The following is a 22172-nucleotide window of genomic DNA, read 5'->3' on the forward strand; positions in this document are numbered from 1 at the left end:
GGGTTTTCAGCTGACCATGAAAGTGTCCTTTCTGTCTTCTGCTATGTAGTAAGTGGACCTCAAATTTGCTAAACCTATTTTCATACTACGTTTGTTATTTCATCTTTATTCACCGCCAATACATGTGGGGGGCCTCTGTCTCCTTTCGGGGTATTTCTCTAGAGGTGAGCTAGGACTGATATTTTCCTCTGCTAGCATTATTTAGTCCTCCGGCTGGTGCTGGGCATCTAGAATCAACGTAGGCATGCTACCCGGCCACTGCTAGTTGTGCGTTAGGTTTAGTTCATGGTCAGCTCAGTTCCCATCTTCCAAGAGCTAGTTCCTATATATGCTTATGCTATGTTCTCTTGCCATTGAGATCATGACAGTTTGACCGGCCCACTAAAGGGTTAAAATCCTTGGCTGAGAAAGGAGAGAAATAAGTAGTCTGCTGAAATTTTTTTTTTTTTTTTTTTTTTTTTCTCTCCTTCTAATCTTTGAATGGCTCTGTGTCCACCTGTTTGTAATGGATCTTCAGAGTGTAACTGCAGGTTTGAATAATCTCGCCACGAAGGTACAAAATTTGCAAGATTTTGTTTGTCATGCACCTGTATCTGAGCCGAGAATTCCTTTGCCGGAATTTTTCTCGGGGAATAGATCTGGGTTTCAGAATTTTCGAAATAATTGCAAATTATTTTTGTCCCTGAAATCTCGCTCTGCCGGAGACCCTGCACAGCAGGTCAGGATTGTGATTTCCTTGCTCCGGGGCGACCCTCAAGACTGGGCTTTTTCATTGACACCAGGGGATCCTGCGTTGCTCAATGTGGATGCGTTTTTTCTGGCCTTGGGGTTGCTTTATGACGAACCTCATTTGGAGCTTCAGGCAGAAAAAACTTTGATGTCCCTATCTCAGGGGCAAGATGAAGCGGAAATTTACTGCCAAAGATTCCGTAAATGGTCTGTGCTTACTCAGTGGAATGAGTGCGCCCTGGCGGCGACTTTCAGAGAGGGTCTCTCTGATGCCATTAAGGATGTTATGGTGGGGTTCCCTGTGCCTGCGGGTCTGAATGAGTCCATGACAATGGCTATTCAGATCGATAGGCGTTTTCGGGAGCGCAAACCAGTGCACCATCTGGCGGTGTCCACTGAGAAGTCGCCAGAGAGTATGCAGTGTGATAGAATTCTGTCCCGAAGCGAGCGGCAGAATTTTAGACGGAAAAATGGGTTGTGTTTCTATTGTGGTGATTCTACTCATGTTATATCAGCATGCTCTAAGCGCACTAAAAAGCTTGGTAAATCTGTTTCCATTTGCACCTTACCGTCTAAGTTTATTCTATCTGTGACCCTGATTTGCTCTTTGTCATCTATTACCACGGACGCCTATGTCGACTCTGGCGCCGCTTTGAGTCTTATGGATTGGTCCTTTGCCAAACGCTGTGGGTATGATTTAGAGCCTTTGGAGACTCCTATTCCTCTGAAGGGGATTGACTCCACCCCATTGGCTAATAAAAAACCACAATACTGGACACAAGTAACTATGCGTATTAATCCGGATCACCAGGAGATTATTCGCTTTCTGGTGCTGTATAATCTACATGATGATTTGGTGCTAGGATTGCCTTGGCTGCAATCTCACAACCCAGTCCTCGACTGGAGAGCTATGTCTGTGTTGAGCTGGGGATGTAAGGGGGCTCATGGGGATGTACCTGTGGTTTCCATTTCATCATCTATTCCCTCTGAAATTCCTGAGTTCCTGTCTGACTATCGTGACGTCTTTGAAGAATCCAAGCTTGGTTCGTTACCTCCGCACCGAGAGTGCGATTGTGCCATAGATTTAATCCCAGGTAGTAAATACCCAAAGGGTCGTTTATTTAATCTGTCTGTGCCTGAACATGCTGCTATGCGAGAATATATAAAGGAGTCCTTGGAAAAGGGACATATTCGTCCATCGTCATCTCCCTTAGGAGCCGGTTTTTTCTTTGTGTCAAAAAAAGACGGCTCTTTGAGACCATGTATTGATTATCGGCTTTTGAATAAAATCACTGTTAAATATCAATACCCATTGCCGTTGCTGACTGATTTGTTTGCTCGCATAAAGGGGGCCAAGTGGTTCTCTAAGATTGACCTTCGTGGGGCGTATAATTTGGTGCGAATCAGGCAGGGGGATGAGTGGAAAACCGCATTTAATACGCCCGAGGGCCACTTTGAGTATTTAGTGATGCCTTTTGGTCTTTCAAATGCTCCGTCAGTTTTCCAGTCCTTTATGCATGATATTTTTCGTGATTATTTGGATAAATTTATGATTGTGTATCTGGATGATATTCTGATTTTTTCGGATGACTGGGACTCTCATGTCCAGCAAGTCAGGAGGGTTTTTCAGGTTTTGCGGTCTAATTCTTTGTGTGTGAAGGGTTCTAAGTGTGTTTTTGGGGTACAGAGGATTTCCTTTTTGGGATATATTTTTTCCCCCTCTTCCATTGAAATGGATCCTGTCAAGGTTCAAGCTATTTGTGATTGGACGCAGCCCTCTTCTCTTAAGAGTCTTCAGAAATTTTTGGGCTTTGCTAACTTTTATCGTCGATTTATTGCTGGTTTTTCGGATATTGCTAAGCCATTGACCGATTTGACTAAGAAGGGTGCTGATGTTGCTGATTGGTCCCCTGATGCTGTGGAGGCCTTTCGGGAGCTTAAGCGCCGTTTTTCCTCTGCCCCTGTGTTGCGTCAGCCTGATGTTGCTCTACCTTTTCAGGTTGAGGTCGACGCTTCTGAGATCGGAGCTGGGGCAGTGTTGTCGCAGAAAAGTTCTGACTGCTCCGTGATGAGGCCTTGTGCCTTCTTTTCCCGCAAATTTTCGCCCGCTGAGCAGAATTATGATGTTGGGAATCGGGAGCTTTTGGCCATGAAGTGGGCTTTTGAGGAGTGGCGCCATTGGCTTGAGGGGGCCAGACATCAGGTGGTGGTATTGACTGACCACAAAAATTTGATTTATCTTGAGACCGCCAGGCGCCTGAATCCTAGACAGGCGCGCTGGTCATTATTTTTCTCTCGGTTTAATTTTGTGGTGTCATACCTACCGGGTTCTAAGAATGTTAAGGCGGATGCCCTTTCTAGGAGTTTTGAGCCTGACTCGCCTGGTAACTCTGAGCCCACAGGTATCCTTAAGGATGGAGTGGTATTGTCAGCCGTTTCTCCAGACCTGCGGCGGGCCTTGCAGGAGTTTCAGGCGGATAGACCTGATCGTTGCCCACCTGATAAACTGTTTGTTCCTGATGATTGGACCAGTAGAGTCATCTCTGAGGTTCATTCTTCTGCGTTGGCAGGTCATCCTGGCATTTTTGGTACCAGGGATTTGGTGGCAAGGTCCTTCTGGTGGCCTTCCCTGTCACGAGATGTGCGAGGCTTTGTGCAGTCTTGTGACGTTTGTGCTCGGGCCAAGCCTTGTTGTTCTCGGGCTAGTGGATTATTGTTGCCCTTGCCTATTCCTAAGAGGCCTTGGACGCACATCTCGATGGATTTTATTTCAGATCTGCCTGTTTCTCAGAAGATGTCTGTCATCTGGGTGGTGTGTGACCGTTTCTCTAAGATGGTCCATTTGGTTCCTCTGCCCAAGTTGCCTTCTTCTTCCGAGTTGGTTCCTCTGTTTTTTCAAAATGTTGTTCGTTTGCATGGTATTCCTGAGAATATCGTTTCTGACAGAGGGACCCAATTCGTGTCTAGATTTTGGCGGGCATTCTGTGCTAGGATGGGCATAGATTTATCTTTTTCGTCCGCTTTCCATCCTCAGACGAATGGCCAGACCGAGCGGATTAATCAGACCCTGGAGACATATCTGAGGTGTTTTGTGTCTGCTGACCAGGATGATTGGGTTGCTTTTTTGCCATTGGCGGAGTTCGCTCTCAATAATCGGGCCAGCTCTGCCACTTTGGTGTCCCCGTTTTTCTGTAATTCGGGGTTTCATCCTCGATTTTCCTCTGGTCAGGTGGAATCTTCGGATTGTCCTGGAGTGGATGCTGTGGTGGAGAGATTGCATCAGATCTGGGGGCAGGTGGTGGACAATTTGAGGTTGTCCCAGGAGAAGACTCAGCTTTTTGCCAACCGCCACCGTCGTGTTGGTCCTCGGCTTTGTGTTGGGGATTTGGTGTGGTTGTCTTCTCGTTTTGTCCCTATGAGGGTCTCTTCTCCTAAGTTTAAGCCTCGGTTCATCGGCCCGTATAAGATATTGGAGATTCTTAACCCTGTTTCCTTCCGTTTGGACCTCCCTGCATCCTTTTCTATTCATAACGTTTTTCATCGGTCATTATTGCGCAGGTATGAGGTACCGGTTGTGCCTTCCGTTGAGCCTCCTGCTCCGGTGTTGGTTGAGGGTGAGTTGGAGTACGTTGTGGAGAAAATCTTGGACTCTCGTGTTTCCAGACGGAGACTCCAGTATCTGGTCAAGTGGAAGGGATACGGCCAGGAGGATAATTCTTGGGTGAATGCATCTGATGTTCATGCCTCTGATCTGGTTCATGCCTTTCATAGGGCCCATCCTGATCGCCCTGGTGGTTCTGGTGAGGGTTCGGTGCCCCCTCCTTGAGGGGGGGGTACTGTTGTGAATTTGGATTCTGGGCTCCCCCGGTGGCTACTGGTGGAATTGAACTGGTGTCTTCATCTTCTCTGTTCACCTGTTTCCATCTAGATGTGGGAGTCGCTATATAACCTTGCTGCTCTGTTAGTTGCTTGCCGGTCAACAATGTTATCAGAAGCCTCTCTGTGCTTGTTCCTGCTCCTAGACAACTACTAGATAAGTTGGACTCTTGTCCATGTTTGTTTTTGCATTTTTGTTCCAGTTCACAGCTGTAGTTTCGTTACTGTGTCTGGAAAGCTCTTGTGAACAGGAATTGCCACTCTGGTGTTATGAGTTAATGCCAGAGTTTTAAAGTAATTTCTGGATGGTGTTTTGATAGGGTTTTCAGCTGACCATGAAAGTGTCCTTTCTGTCTTCTGCTATGTAGTAAGTGGACCTCAAATTTGCTAAACCTATTTTCATACTACGTTTGTTATTTCATCTTTATTCACCGCCAATACATGTGGGGGGCCTCTGTCTCCTTTCGGGGTATTTCTCTAGAGGTGAGCTAGGACTGATATTTTCCTCTGCTAGCATTATTTAGTTCTCCGGCTGGTGCTGGGCATCTAGAATCAACGTAGGCATGCTACCCGGCCACTGCTAGTTGTGCGTTAGGTTTAGTTCATGGTCAGCTCAGTTCCCATCTTCCAAGAGCTAGTTCCTATATATGCTTATGCTATGTTCTCTTGCCATTGAGATCATGACAGACAGGCTACATCAAATTTGGAATCAGGTGGTGGACAATTTGAAGTTATCTCAGGAGAAGACTCAGCAGTTTGCTAATCGCCGTCGCCGCGTGGGTCCCCGACTTCTTGTTGGGGATTTGGTGTGGTTGTCTTCTTGTTTTGTCCCTATGAAGGTCTCTTCTCCTAAGTTCAAGCCTCGGTTCATCGGTCCTTATAGGATCTCGGAGATTCTTAACCCTGTATCTTTTCATTTGGATCTCCCAGCATCGTTTGCTATTCATAATGTGTTCCATCGGTCATTGTTGCGGAGGTATGAGGTGCCCGTTGTTCCTTCGGTTGAGCCTCCTGCTCCGGTGCTGGTGGAGGGAGAATTGGAGTATGTTGTTGAGAAGATCTTGGATTCTCGTGTTTCCAGACGCAAACTCCAGTATTTGGTTAAGTGGAAGGGTTATGGTCAGGAGGATAATTCCTGGGTGGTCGCCTCCGATGTTCATGCGACTGATTTGGTCCGCGCCTTCCATAGAGCTCACCCTGATCGCCCTGGGGGTTCTCGTGAGGGTTCGGTGACCCCTCCTCAAGGGGGGGTACTGTTATGGATTCTGTTTGTGGGCTCCCTCTGGTGGTTACTGCTGGTACTGGGTGACTTTGGTGGGTTGCGGCCTTTGGTTTCCACCTGTCCATCAGAGGCTGGGTGTTTCCTATTTTACCTGGCCTTTCTGTCATTTCCTTGCCGGCTATCAATGTATTCAGATGTGCTCTGTTTTGTTCCTGCCTACCTGCTCCCAGATCTTTCAGGATAAGCTAAGTGCTGATTTTCAGTTGTTTGGTTTTTTTGTCCAGCTTGCTTATTATGTCTCTATGCTAGCTGGTAGCTCTAGTGGACTGAGGTTCTCCCCATGTGCCATGAGTTGGCACATGGGTTCTTGTAATCTCAGGATGGTTTTTTGATTAGGGTTTTTTGCTGACCGCTCAGACCCCTTTTGTATCGTTCTGCTTTCTAGTTTACAGCGGGCCTCTATTTGCTAAACCTATATATATCATCTCTATGTGTGTGCCTTCCTCTCATTTCACCGTCAATACATGTGGGGGGCAACTATACCTTTTGGGGTTCATTCCTCTGGAGGCAAGTGAGGTCTTTATTTTCTCTGCAGTACTAGTTAGCTCTTAGGCTGGTGCGTGGCGTCTAGAACCAACGTAGGCACGCTCCCTGGCTATCTCTAGTTGCGTTTGTCAGGCGTAGGGCAGCGGTCAGCCCAGGTTACATCACCCTAGAGCTCGTCCGTTATATATTTGTACCTTGCTTGTCCTGTGCTATCCCTAGCCATTGGGATTCATGACACTGATGCACCAGTAAAAATAATCTCTGTGACTTTTAAGAGTCCCTCCTTCATAAATGAAACAAGATGGGTCTGCTTATGTGTCACACACCATGTGGCCAGCTAGGGGTGTTACATGTTACAATGACATTTCCCAGTGAATGCATTTGTAGTGGTTGAAAGCAAAGTTAAAGTTGAAAAATGCTTCAAAAACGCTGCGTCTGAACTAAGCCTAAGTGGGGGAGGAAATTTTCGGTCTGGGGTTAAACATTTGGCCTTACATGCAAGTCATTAACCTGCAGAGGATGTACCTTGACATATTTCCCAGCAAAACCCGTTTTGGTTTCGTTTTCATGTGTTTTTTGTGGCACCGGAAAAATGGCATGGATCTCGGAAAAAATGATTAAAGCTGTGAAATAGAAGTCAGGAATGTTTCCAGGGGCGATCCCCATGAGGTCCCTGTGTCATTTGAGCAGTGTTTCCATCATTTTCAGATGTTTTTAGACCTTAAAAGGACCTCCGGGGGGATCGCGGTAAAAATACTCGGGTCCCCCATAGACTTACATTGGGCTCGTTGTTCTGGCCGAGTACCCGAGTATTCCAATCTGCTCGACCCGAGCAACGAGCACCCGAGCATTTTAGTGCTCGCTCATCACTAGTTATAAATCTTGGGGTTATTCAGTTTGGAAAAATGAAGGCTTAGGGTACCGTCTCACAGTGGCACTTTTGTCGCTACGACGGTACGATCCGTGACGTTCCAGCGATATCCATACGATATCGCTGTGTCTGACACGCAGCAGCGATCAGGGACCCGCTGAGAATCGTACGTTGTAGCAGATCATTTGGAACTTTATTTCATCGCTGGATCTCCCGCTGTCATCGCTGGATTGGTGTGTGTGACACCGATCCAGCGATGCGTTCGCTTGTGACCAGGGTAAACATCGGGTTACTAAGCGCAGGGCCGCGATTAGTAACCCGATGTTTACCCTGGTTACCATCGTAAATGTAAAAAAAACCAAAACGTACATACTCACATTCTGGTGTCCGTCAGGTCCCTAGCCGTCTGCTTCCCGCACTGACTGTGAGCGCCGGCCGGAAAGTAAAAGCAGAGCACAGCGGTGACGTCACCGCTGTGCTCTGCTTTCACTTTACGGCCGGCACTCAGTCAGTGCGGGAAGCAGACGGCTAGGGAATGTGAGTATGTACGGTTTTTTTTTTTTTACATTTACGATGGTAACCAGGGTAAACATCGGGTTACTAAGCGCGGCCCTGCACTTAGTAACCCGATGTTTACCCTGGTTACCCGGGGACCCCAGCATCTTTGGTCGCTGGAGAGCTGTCTGTGTGACAGCTCCCCAGTGAACACAAAACGACTTACCAACGATCACGGCCAGGTCGTATCGCTGGTCGTGATCGTTGGTAAATCGTTTTGAGTAACGGTACCCTTAGGGTTGATCTTATTACAATAAACAAATATGTATAGTATAATTGTTATTCAAATTTATCAGGACAGATGCCACACTGAGTCTGGTGCTGCTGTTTGCACCTCTCCTATCTTTCACTTCTTATCGATTGAATCTCGGTGTTAAACTTTTTTTCTCCAGCTTTGCAGTTGCACAACACATTACTGTCTCGAGTAATTGTCCAATGTTTATCGCATCCTCTTCCTATCTCTGTTGCTGAGCTGTGAACTCTGATGTATTGTTATTATCCTACATCACACCAACAATGGCCGCTGCATTCCCTGCCTCCCTTTTTATGCAGCCTAAAAATGTCCCTACTGATTTCCTGCTTTGTACCATGTGATGTGAAGCTGGTGTGGTCACAACTCAAGTCATGTGAACATTCCGAAACAAATGCAAGCTTCTACAATGTATAAAAGGACAGTGTTTGTGCAATTTCCGTAAATCTAATTCTAATTCTTAACGACCTGCGATTTTCACAAAATTTGACACATGCTAGATTTGCATTGATTTAATCATGAGAATCAGTTGGGGAAGTGTAAGGCCGGCGTCACACTGGCGAGTTTTACGGATGTAAGAGCGCAGAAATTACGTCCGTAAAACTCGCAAAATAAATGGCACAATTATTCTCAATAGGGCTGCTCCTATCAGCCGTATATTACTGTTCAGTATTATACGGCTTTCTACGGCCGAACAAAATCGCAGCATGCTGCGTTTGTCAGCGCATTGCGCAAAAAAATCGCCAATGAAAGTCTATGGGGGCGAGAAAAATACGGATTCCACACGGACCAGCAGTGTGACTTGCGAGAAATACGCAGCGGTGTTAGTGAAAAGTCGGTAATTCAATTGCCGGCTTTTCATTTCTCCTGCACAAACCCGACAGGATATGAGACATGATTACATATAGTAAACCATCTCATATCCCCCTTTTTTTTGCATATTCCACACTACTAATGTTAGTAGTGTGTATGTGCAAAATTTCAGCGCTGTAGCTGCTAAAATAAAGGGTTAAATGGCGGAAAAAATTTGCCTGGGCTCCCGCGCAATTTTCTCCGCCAAAGCGGTAAAGCCAGTGACTGAGGGCAGATATTAATAGCCTAGAGAGGGTCCATGGTTATTGGCCCCCCCTGGCTACAAACATCTGCCCCCAGCCACCCCAGAAAAGGCACATCTGGAAGATGCGCCTATTCTGGCACTTGGCCACTCTCTTCCCACTCCCTGTAGCGGTGGGATATGGGGTAATGAAGGGTTAATGCCACCTTGCTATTGTAAGGTGACATTAAGCCAGATTAATAATGGAGAGGCGTCAATTATGACACCTATCCATTATTAATCCAATTGTATGAAAGGGTTAAAAAACACACACACACACATGTTTTAATAATTTATTGCTCTCTCAATCCATTTGCAGGCCCTCGCTTGGCAAAATAATAAACGCACAAGATACATACCCTCAACTGAACCGTCACGTCCCACGATGTAATCCATCTGAATGGGTTAAAATAATTTACAAGCAGGAGCCCTGCTAATGCAGCTGTGCTCGTGCTTGTAATTCCCCGGCAAATGAATGAAATGTAGGTCATTGACCTACATTTCCTTCAGTCGCGGTGATGCGCCCCCTGGTGGATGTCCTCATATGACCTGGAGCGTGGGAAACAGTTCCCAGGCTGCAGTTCATGAGAACATCCAGCAGGGGCGCATCACCGCGACTCAATGTAAGTACAGATCCAGCTTTCCTTTCAGCACCCGGTGATTACAGACACGAGCGAGTGGTTTATCGCAGCTCCTGCCTGTAATATTAGTTAACCCCTTCTGATGGATTACCTCGTGGGACGTGATCGGACATCAGAAGGTATGTATCTTGTGCGTTTATTATTTTGCCAAGCGAGGGCCTGCAAATGGATTGAGAGAGCAATAAAATATTAAAACAACCGCTGTGTTTATTTCATTAAAATACTTTTAAATCATGTGTGTGTGTGTTTTTTAACCCTTTCATACAATTGGATTAATAATGGATAGGTGTCATAATTGACGCCTCTCCATTATTAATCTGGCTTAATGTCACCTTACAATAGCAAGGTGGCATTAACCCTTCATTACCCCATATCCCACCGCTACACGGGAGTGGGAAGAGCGTGGCCAAGTGCCAGAATAGGTTCATCTTCCAGATGTGCCTTTTCTGGGGTGGCTGGGGGCAGATGTTTTTAGCCACGGGGGGGGGGGGCAATAACCATGGACCCTCTCCTGGCTATTAATATCTGCCCTCAGTCACTGGCTTTACCATTCTGGCGGAGAAAATTGCGCGGGAGCCCACGCCAATTTTTTCTGCCATTTAACCCTTTATTTTAGCAGCTACAGCGCCCAAATTTTGCACATACACACTACTAACATTAGTAGTGTGGAATATGCAAAAAAAAAGGGGATATGAGATGGTTTACTGTATGAAAACCATGTCTCATATCCTGTCGGGTTTGTGCAGGAGAAATGAAAAGCCGGCAATTGAATTACCGACTGTTCACAGATATCGCGCTGAATGAAATCTAAATACAGAATATATATATATATATGTGTCTCAATGACATATATATATATATATATATATATATACTGTATATATGTTTTCCCGAACATTTGAGCACATAAATCCATTAGATGTCGGTTTTGCAAGCCTGCGCGAAAATCTCGCAGTACGGATGCCATACGGATTACATACGGAGGATGCCATGAGCAAAATACGCTGACACACCCTGACTACGGATCAATATTTTGGGAACATTTCTCCGTATTACGGCCGTAGTACGGACATATAATACGTGGCGTATTGTCTTACGCCAAGTGTGACGCCGGCCTAAGTCAGAGATATTCTATTGTATTCACACAACCTTTGGGAATAAGATGCCGCATCGCTAGAAAAGAAAAAGAGCTCACTTTAGTAACAGTCCCTCTCTGGATGTGTGGCTGATGAAGGTTAAGTGACTTAAGTGAGGGCCTTTATATAAATGGTTTCACAAGGAATACCTTATTGTCATCAGTGAAAATAAATGCTTCTTTTCTAATAATTGTCGACCGTAGCAGCACTGTGCGAACCTCAGGGCCGTACTAAATATTCGGGAAGCCTTATTTGTGTCATGAAATACTGAAGAACGTCTCCCCCCTTACCATATTTTGCTATAGATATATTAGTTTTGTAGCTTGCCTTGAAACATGTGCTTTGTCTGCTTACAGAATGATAGCCATTAATATATTAGTGCTCTTTTGTCAGCATCCAGATTCCACATAACATATAATTTATCTTGTCCTTGAACCTTTCTCCTGTTTCTTGCTTCCACAATTTCTTGCTCAGTCTCTTTAAATTTTCTCTTTCTATGGTGAAATGAAATATAACAAGTCTGTGCAGCTTGAGAGTCAGTCTGTTATATAACAGAACTTGCTGTCACCTTATTGGACCATCTTTTTTTTTTTTACAGCTGAAATCTCAAAATTTATTGTGCATCCTTCTTACATTTTATTAGTTACAACAACGTAGGAGGATCTAAAACAAGCCTGTTCACACAGAGAGGCAGTCTAGTAAACAGCAGAGAGAATTGCCTGTTACAATTTTAATACATTTATTTACAGTTGATTAGATAAGGAGTCAGCTGATTTAAAAAAAAAGACTGTCCAACCTATTTTGATTGTTTATTAAAGGGATTGTCCCCTTTCAGAAAAATTTTGATTCCCAGCTCAGCTTGTTGTAATGAAAACCCAAACTGTACTTTATTCAGAATCCCCAAAATTCAATGTTGTGTCTCATCTCAAGCGCTACCTGTCAAGGGATAACCGTGAAATATTCAATATTTTATTAATTTACAAAAAAGCCAACACTGTCTAAAATAAATTTAAAACACCAAACTGGTTCATGCCCACCTAAGGGAATTAACAAACCGGACCTACTGATACCTATGAATGCAATTGTCACGACTCACAAGGGTTGGTCCAGCAGACAGCACAGCAAACACCAACAATGGGATGGAAAAAGGGAGAGGAAGGCCCAAACAGTAGGGAATGAGAGATGGGGCACATCCTAACACAGCCTGTGCCTATTCCTAAGCTCCCCTAATGCCCTATACGGGTACTTCCCTCCGCTGCTGTCACGTGCCTAGTCCCTAGCTGTCACCTCACTAAACCCTGGCCGGCAAGGACATTAGCCTCACCACTGCAGATGCTATCAACACAGGGGGTAGTGACAAGCACAAGACAGACACAGAAAGGGACAACAGAAAACTTAGCTCAAGCCTCTGCTGCAAAGCTCCACAGCAGAGGACACGGAACCAGGACCTCTAACTCCACAGAAGCAGCTGATACACTGCTTGCACCAGAGAGCTCCTAACTCCTGGGCTGGTCTTCAGAGACAAACTCTATTACCAACAGTCAGCTGATGCATCATGTGATGGTGGAAGTGGACACCAACCACTGCAGCTGACCAGCAACACAGCAGCTGCCAGCAAGAAAACTGACATTAACCCTTGCTGGCCCAAAAGTAAAAACCATGTTTAACTTAAATCAGAACTAGAGCTGTCACGACTCTAAAAATGAGCCATGACAGCAATACTATGTATGAAAATACAGCAATAATCGAGCCTTCTGACAAAATGGTCTAAAATGATAGATGGTTGACACCCAGTATAAAGACCTTATAGCGTGTAAGGAAAAATCTGTCTCTATATGTATAATAACAAGGATGTGACCATATAATAAAGCAGTAAAAATGCCATACAATATCAGACACTGAAGAATAAGATAATGATGGAGTACATTTGGTAAACGCAAGAAAATAATGCAATAGTGTCAGAGCTATGGGCAGCGAGTGCAGGCAAAAAAAAAGAAACTTACGGAGGAAATAACATGGGAGAGATAGTGGGTCAAAAAAAGACCACAATGTGCAAGACCTGGAAATAAATAAGGAGAAATGAGTGCCTCAAGACACAAGGTGCAGGGGTCTGGTCAGACACATGTAAGTCCAATACGTGCCACCACACTAAGTGGCTTCTTCAGGGGCCTGTGGTGAGGCTTTATTGTACCAATATTAATATATACACACAAAGTAATTTGGTCAGTCAGAATCAGCTGTAGGGCTTAATGCTCCAGAGTCATGTGGAACGCCAGAGGTCATGACTGCTTTACAGGAAGTGTGATGTTTAGAAGCAAAGCCCATGCACCTCAACGCCACTCGTGTGGTGGGAGGCTGTCGAGTACGCGCATGCGCTGGAAATTATCTCGGCATCCAGAGGAGTGTGCATGTCTTGAGTCCCCACCAATAGGCAAGATAAGGCAAGAGACCTACGAAAAGGTGTTGCAGACTGCAGACAGGCTGTTAATAAGGATTTTAGAGGTATAGATGGAAACGTGGCATCATCACTACCACTGTCTGCATGAAATACCTGTAGCATCTATAAAGAGTATTCTTGTCTTTACCTCTATAAAGCTTCAGAAGGGTATGCAGACCCTTAGAAATTTCTTAAAGAAGCAGGTAAATAAAATGCTTGTCAATTCAGACAAGTTATATTGTAGACCAAGTCACCATACATGGTTCAGTAGCGAAATGTCAAAATGATAAAGTAAACACTATAACACGAAAATAATATATATCAAGAGTGACCCTATAAGGTAAAAAGAAACACGTGTTATCAGGGTGGGGTTATTGATTTATTTAAAATATGGCAAAAGAAAAGAAAAAAATGAAAAATTGGGAAAAAAACAGAAAACAATTTATAATATAACTCAGCCCAGCAGAAACCATATAGTCTTATACTGGATGGCAGCCGTAATCACACACACAGTGCAATAAGAATATACAAATTGCAATACAGGTCCTTCTCAAAAAATTAGCATATAGTGTTAAATTTCATTATTTACCATAATGTAATGATTACAATTAAACTTTCATATATTATAGATTCATTATCCACCAACTGAAATTTGTCAGGTCTTTTATTGTTTTAATACTGATGATTTTGGCCTACAACTCCTGATAACCCAAAAAACCTGTCTCAATAAATTAGCATATCAAGAAAAGGTTCTCTAAACGACCTATTACCCTAATCTTCTGAATCAACTAATTAACTCTAAACACATGCAAAAGATACCTGAGGCTTTTAAAAACTCCCTGCCTGGTTCATTACTCAAAACCCCCATCATGGGTAAGACTAGCGACCTGACAGATGTCAAGAAGGCCATCATTGACACCCTCAAGCAAGAGGGTAAGACCCAGAAAGAAATTTCTCAACAAATAGGCTGTTCCCAGAGTGCTGTATCAAGGCACCTCAATGGTAAGTCTGTTGGAAGGAAACAATGTGGCAGAAAACGCTGTACAACGAGAAGAGGTGACCGGACCCTGAGGAAGATTGTGGAGAAGGACCGATTCCAGACCTTGGGGAACCTGAGGAAGCAGTGGACTGAGTCTGGTGTGGAAACATCCAGAGCCACCGTGCACAGGCGTGTGCAGGAAATGGGCTACAGGTGCCGCATTCCCCAGGTAAAGCCACTTTTGAACCATAAACAGCGGCAGAAGCGCCTGACCTGGGCTACAGAGAAGCAGCACTGGACTGTTGCTAAGTGGTCCCAAGTACTTTTTTCTGATGAAAGCAAATTTTGCATGTCATTCGGAAATCAAGGTGCCAGAGTCTGGAGGAAGACTGGGGAGAAGGAAATGCCAAAATGCCTGAAGTCCAGTGTCAAGTACCCTGTCAGTGATGGTGTGGGGTGCCATGTCAGCTGCTGGTGTTGGTCCACTGTGTTTCATCAAGAGCAGGGTCAATGCAGCTAGCTATCAGGAGATTTTGGAGCACTTCATGCTTCCTGGCACCTGCTCACAGTGCCAAAACCACTGGTAAATGGTTTACTGACCATGGTATTACTGTGCTCAATTGGCCTGCCAACTCTCCTGACCTGAACCCCATAGAGAATCTGTGGGATATTGTGAAGAGAAAGTTGAAAGACGCAAGACCCAACACTCTGGATGAGCTTAAGGCCGCTATTGAAGCATCCTGGGCCTCCATAACATCTCAGCAGTGTCACAGGCTGATTGCCTCCATGCCACGCCGCATTGAAGCAGTCATTTCTGCCAAAGGATTCCCGACCAAGTATTGAGTGCATAACTGAACATTATTATTTGATGGTTTTTTTGTTTGTTATTAAAAAACACTTTTATTTGATTGGACGGTTGAAATATGCTAATTTATTGAGACAGGTTTTTTGGGTTATCAGGAGTTGTAGGCCAAAATCATCAGTATTAAAACAATAAAAGACCTGACAAATTTCAGTTGGTGGATAATGAATCTATAATATATGAAAGTTTAATTGTAATCATTACATTATGGTAAATAATGAAATTTAACACTATATGCTAATTTTTTGAGAAGGACCTGTATATAAGAGCAGCAATCAAAAATATTTCCAAGAGCACAGCATGGTAGGAAGTAGTCTGTACAGGGGACCAGTTCAGTAGTCTGCAATGGAACCAATTCACCAGTGACAGCTTTTGGAACCTGGACATGGAAAAAGAAGGCATCATGAGAAAATCAATTTAAAGCTGTTTATAAAACCCTGTGAACAAAAGTTCCTCGTTGAAACCATGTGGGGAAAGACTCTGTAGATCATAGATCCATTTGCACTCAGTCCCAACGTAAAAAGTGAATGGTGATACTCCCTCCCCTAACGCTTGTTTGGACACTCTCCAGCCCCATTACCTTGAAACCGGTTGTCCTGCGGATATCAAGAAAGTGTGAGGCCACAGATGATATAGATTTATGCTTTTCGCAATCTTTTTTGGCTGTGGAGTTGTTGGAGAGGTGCTGTTGAGTTCTTCTCAATTCCTGTGTGGTCTGTCCAACATATAGCTTGGGGCAATCACATACGATGGCATAAAAGAGGTTACGGGATCTGTAGTTAAAGTAGGCCTTACAGCAAATCTGGGAAAACAAGGTAGATATGGAAATCCCATCTTGTGTACCGTAAATTTGCAGATGTTGCAACTTCCACAAGGATATGTGTGTTCAGTTTTTTTCTTATCATATTGCCTGGCCTGTGTGCTTTGTAGGATAAACACATCTAGATGCATGTCACATCTATATAGCAGCTAGACCCTGGACATAAAGACTTCAGAAGACTGCTCACTTCACTACTTGTTTCTTAGCCTAAAACCCAGGCACTCCCCTTGTGGTGACATCACTTAGAGGCTGACACCTCCCCTTTACTTAGAATATGAAAACTATTTTTACCTATATCTCGCTGTATGTATCTCATATACAAAATACACCAGGTTCCCGAGGTGCACCACATCGGGGCGATTCTTTTAAGTGTAAGCAAGGAGCAATTACCTGAACCGTTTACTGAGAAATCCGCACTTTGTCCTTGTTGTGTTTAGCTGATAGCGGTTTCAGGGAGTGATAGATCTATCGATAGACATCCGGAATATACAATTCTTATATCTCTAGCCCGGATCGGAGCCAGAATATGTCACTTTAATAGAACAAAGAATCTCATGGTGGCTACACCAGTTTCAACTAGTACCATGTTCAGGATTCACACACACCCAAGCAGCAGGCAGAGAGAGAAGAGGGGGGGTCGGAGTGGCCCACAACGTGTCTGGAAAGCCAGGTAACTTTCTGAAAGTAAACTCACAACATGACATTTTTAAATTATTGTGACACCAAGCATTACATTCCGATCTCAGTACAGTTTAAATGGCCATCTGTCTGTGTCCTTACGGTCAGCTTTACTGAAGTGGAAAGAACCTAAAATCAGTCTGTGCAGCTTGACAGGTAATGACTCTCATAGAAGCAAATAGGAGTCCCACTTTGCAAAATGTGTGGTGGGGTGATCGATAGAATGACAAAGGCGGATATTGGAGTTATCTCTGATCCTGATAATTTACGGCTATACCAATTATGTGTTATTATTTATTTAATTTTATTTTTTAACAAAAATATACCTATTTAGTGGTATAATATTTTTTGGTCTTTATTTTGTCATTTTTTTATATTTTTACAATTTTCGACAACTTTTTTTTCACTTTTTTACTTACTTCCTCTATGGGACTTCAACTTTTTTTAAAATACTATATCACCGATATCATACATTGCAATGCATTATAGGTGACAGTGTAACAGTGAGAGAACGCCTTTTAGACTTTGCTGCTAGCATGGTCTACCAGGCCATCATAGATGGCAGATCCACAAGTTTCCATTACAATGTTCAGCAGCTCGCAATATGTGCTAATCAGAAGCCCCCTCCTTCTCCCTGCCTTCTAAATGCTATCATGGCTATTGATCATGGCATTTAGAAAGTTAAGTAATGGTGATATGTAGAAGTGGGCAAGGGCCATAGTCATGGCTGACCTCCCTCTGCATAAAAATCATGTTCCTTTGTTAGCTCAGCTGCTGCTCCACTCTCTGCGCTGGCAGGTCTTGTACTCAGCTCCAGTTGGACTGCTCCAGTCCCTTTGGAAATAATTGAGACACAGTCCAAGTGTAACTTCAAACAAAACACTTTACTTGCATTTCTTCGCAGCTCATCCAGTTCCAATACAGCAGTTACATCAGGTTTCACAGTGTACATCATTTCAGATTTCCCTTTAATCTTTTCCTCCTCACACAGCTCAAGTCCGGGTCCTACCGTCTCATACAGCAGTTTAGCATCCTCCCTGTCCAGATTTATTTGTGGGTGTTCCCTCAGCAGCCGTTTCGCCCTGGTTCTAAGGGCATCACCCCACGCAAACATCTGCCACATGGCCAGCGACCTGCCCGTCTTTCCTGCCGTGCCTACTTTTAAATTAAGCTTCCGTCCAAAAGCTGCTGATGCTTCCATGGTTTGGCCAGCTGGTAATGGGGTCCTGGATGGCTGGGCACTATGCTTAGGCACAAAAGTTGTGGGGCAACTATATTGTTGCTGGGCACTTGAGCCCTTTTGAGCTTTATGGGCGCCCAGGCACTTCTGACTGCAACCAGGAAGCTCTCCTATACTTATCACAGTGACCCCTCCTACAGTATCTATCTACACTGAAATGCCCTATCTAGTGGCCAGTTTCCACACTACACTTTCCCTACACACATTGCAAATATAAGAACAATAAATACATTATAGAAAGATATATATATACTAGACTGTGGCCCGATTCTAACGCATCGGGTATTCTAGAATATGCATGTCCCCGTAGTATATGGACAATGATGATTCCAGAATTCGCGGCAGACTGTGCCCGTCGCTGATTGGTCGAGGCAACCTTTATGACATCATCGTCGCCATGGCAACCATTATGACATCTACGTCGATACTGTGCCCGTCGCTGATTGGTCGAGGCCTGGCGGCCTCGACCAATCAGACGCGGGATTTCCATTATGACATCATCGTCGCCATGCTGTGCCCATCGCTGATTGGTCGAGGCCTGGCGGCCTGGACCAATCAGAGACGCGGGATTTCCAGGACAGACAGACAGAAAGACAGACAGACAGACGGAAAAACCCTTAGACAATTATATATATAGATATATATATATATATATTTATACATTCGGCAGTATTAAAACATACATCTCCGTAACAGTACAGGACGTCATATATATATATATATATATATATATATATATATACAGTATACTGTTTGTAAACTGAAGAAGGCACAAAGGTTAAAAGGAATTCCCGCAAACCCCTTACAGATACACGACCCATGGCGGTGTTAGTGGGGGCTAACCTATCACTTAAGCAGAGCCCCTGAAGACAATTCTGAGGGCACAGCTCCTGTGCCCGCATAATCACGAGGACATACCATACTTCCAATTCTCGTGAAGCGGTTAATAAGTCAATTTCAAGATATGAAGTGTTAAAGGTAAATTGCCACTAGGTTTTTGCTACCGCATTTGAGAGTAGCATGATTTTTGGGTAGAAATCACTTACTGGGCTGCTTGCTTCAATTTTGATCAAATCACAGTTTTATCTGTTGCGTGTATGTCAGTTTTCTGAATGCAGAACCCCGCATAACCCCACTCACACCACTTATTGGCAGCTTACTGTATACACTGTACATAATCAGAAAGCTGCTAATCAGTGGTTGAGGGAGTTGGTATACAGACCTCATGAATATAAAGGACTACTGTGATGTTATCAAAACTGCAGAAAGCATCCCAGTAAGTGACACATCACTAGAATCAGGATCTCTGCCCCATCGTGTTGCTTTCAGATTGGGTGACAGAAACCTGGTGAGAATTTCCTTTTAATGTATTAACTGTATTTTTTATTTTGTTGCAACATTTAGTTTTTGCATTATGTAATATCTCTTCTCCCACAGCAAATACAGCAAATATTTTACCTTCTCGTCTTCTCCCTGTACTTTCTTTCTGTATTTCCTCCATTCTTTCTGCCTGTAATTTATACCTATATTTTCTCCTTGTGCTTTCTCCCTTTTTTCCCTGTACTTTCACCCTTCTTTCTCCCTGCACTTTCTTCCTATACTTTCCCTCTGTACTTTCTCCCTTTATTCTCCCTTTACTTTCTCCCCTCATTTTCCTGTACTTTCTCCCTGTATTTTCTCCCTTATTTCTACCTGTACTTTCTCCCCTCTTTTTTACTGTACTTTTTCTCTGTACTTTCTCCCTTCTTTATTCCTGTACTTTCTATTTTCTTCCTCCCTTTACTTTCTCCCTTCATTCTCTCTGTACTTTCTCCCTGTACTTTCACCCTTCTTTCTACTCTCTTTCGCCCTGTACTTTCTCCCTGTACTTTCTCCCTTTTCTCCATTCTTCCTCCCCATGCTTTCTCCCTACTTTCTCCCTTTACTTCCTCCCTTCTTTCTCCTTGTACTTTCTCCCTGTACTTCCTCCCTTATTTTTACCTTCTTTCTCCTTGTATTTTTTCCCTGTACTTTCTCCTTTTATTCTCCCTTTACTTTCTCCCCTCGATTTCCATGTACTTTCTCCCTTATTTTTCTTTGTACTTTCTCCCTATACTTTCTCTCTTCTTTCTCCCTTCTTCCTCTTGTACTTTCTCCCTTCATTCTCCTTTTACTTCCTCCCTTCTTTCTCCATGTACTTCTTCCCTTCTTTCTCCCTGTACTTCTTCCCTTCTTTCTCCCTGTATTTCCTCCCTTCTTTCTCCATGTACTTCTTCCCTTCTTTCTCCCTGTACTTCTTCCCTTCTTTCTCCCTGTATTTCCTCCCTTCTTTCTCCATGTACTTCCTCTCTTCTTTCTCCCTGTACTTCCTTCCTTCTTTCTCCCTGTACTCTCTTTTTTTGTATTTATAAAACTGCCTAATTTACTTTCCATTCTCCACCTATTTCCTGTTTCACTGTGGGAGGGACCTCAAACAGGTCTGTGCATCCTGAGAGGCAGTCTGTAACATAGCAGAGAGAACACATTCTAGTTCAAATTTGCCATTTAAATGATTAGAAATGCTTTATCTGTACGGCATCTGCCCAGGAGATCCAGCTTTAGCAATATTAGTAATATCCAGTTTAATACCGGAGATATGTGCACTTTTTTTGATACCTCAGGTAAAATTCCAAAGCAGGTTATTAGTGAAAGATAGAGTTTTCATCCGTAACACACATTCCCTTTGTAATTGTTCTGGAGGTGAATGCAAATGAGAAGTTAAATATTTATATTGGATAATGTAGGAACATTAAACCCTAAGCAAATGTAGCCGTATTATCTCCATTTTATTTTATCCAAGTAATACATATTCTTTATGCATCACCAGACACCGGCAGATAACGGACATTACGCCGCAATCATTCCTCTATTCTTATTGCTAGAATATTCTTAAAGTCAATTAAAGTCAGAAAACTTTGTTAAAGGAGCATTAGGGATATGTGAAAATCACCAAGGTGTGAAAATGTAGAGGCAAATTAATAAAGGTTTAAAGGGGAACATTCCGAATGCGAAGATAAACCTAAAAGGACAAAGACTTTATGACCGGAACGCACACATAGACGAAGCTCCGGAATTATTCTTATCCTTTCCGAAAACTTCATTAAGGACTTTAGTTTCTCCAAATACTAATTAAATACATTATTGAGACTTTATAGCGGAAGCCTTAACAGAATGCAGCCCCTATTCCATCCACTGGGTGGCCACATACAGACACGTTTAGCATAATCATCTCCCAACAGAGTATTGACAAATCATGCTTTGTTTTGTTTTCTTTAATGCTGATTAACACATTCCAAACATTTCAGGAGATGTTGTACGAAAAGGAAATTTAAAGAGTGACACAATTGTATGTCCCTGTAGGCAGGGCCGTATTTAGAGTTTCTGCTGCCCTAGGCACTATTAGTGCTGCCTCCCCCATTGGTGAGCATGACACTATCGGCAGTGACTTTTGGCAAAAATCGCTGATGTGAAAGTAGCCTTTTGCAGCAGATCCGGCAGTTTTTCCGCATCTGCCGTGTAACAGATCACTTATGGCAACACTGCGTTTGGCTTCATTCATTCCCTATGGGATTTGCGGCACTTGCTGTGATCCGGCAAATGCAGTACCATACCTCCCAACTTGTAAAGGAGGTGTAAGAGGGCTAAAGGTTTGCAGCGCGTGGCAAATTTTAGGCCACACCTCTAACCACACCCATTTCACAACTAGTCACACCCATATCCATGCTCCAACCACACCCATTTAGCACTGCTGATCACACTGTTTCATACACAATAATTATAAACAAAAAAAAGGCCACACAGAGCTCCATACTGCATAACGGCCACACATGATCCTCCATACTGTATAATGACTGCACATGATGCTCCATACTGTATAATGACTGCACATGATGCTCCATACTGTATAACGGCCACACATGATGCTCCATACTGTATAATGGCACCACATGATGCTCCATACTGTATAATGGCCCCACATGATGCTCCATACTGTATAATGGCCCCACATGATGCTCCATACTGTATAATGGCCCCACATGATGCTCCATACTGTATAATGGCCACACATGATGCTCCATACTGTAGAATGACCCCACATATGATGCTCCATACTGTATAAATGCCCACCCCCCTTCCCCGTATGCATGGCTCATCTTCCCCCTCCCTGTATGCATGGCTCATCTCCCCCTCCCTGTATGCATGGCTCATCTCCCCCCTC

This window comes from Ranitomeya variabilis, chromosome 1, assembly GCF_051348905.1.
Source record: "Ranitomeya variabilis isolate aRanVar5 chromosome 1, aRanVar5.hap1, whole genome shotgun sequence".
NCBI classification, from domain to species: Eukaryota; Metazoa; Chordata; class Amphibia; order Anura; family Dendrobatidae; genus Ranitomeya; species Ranitomeya variabilis.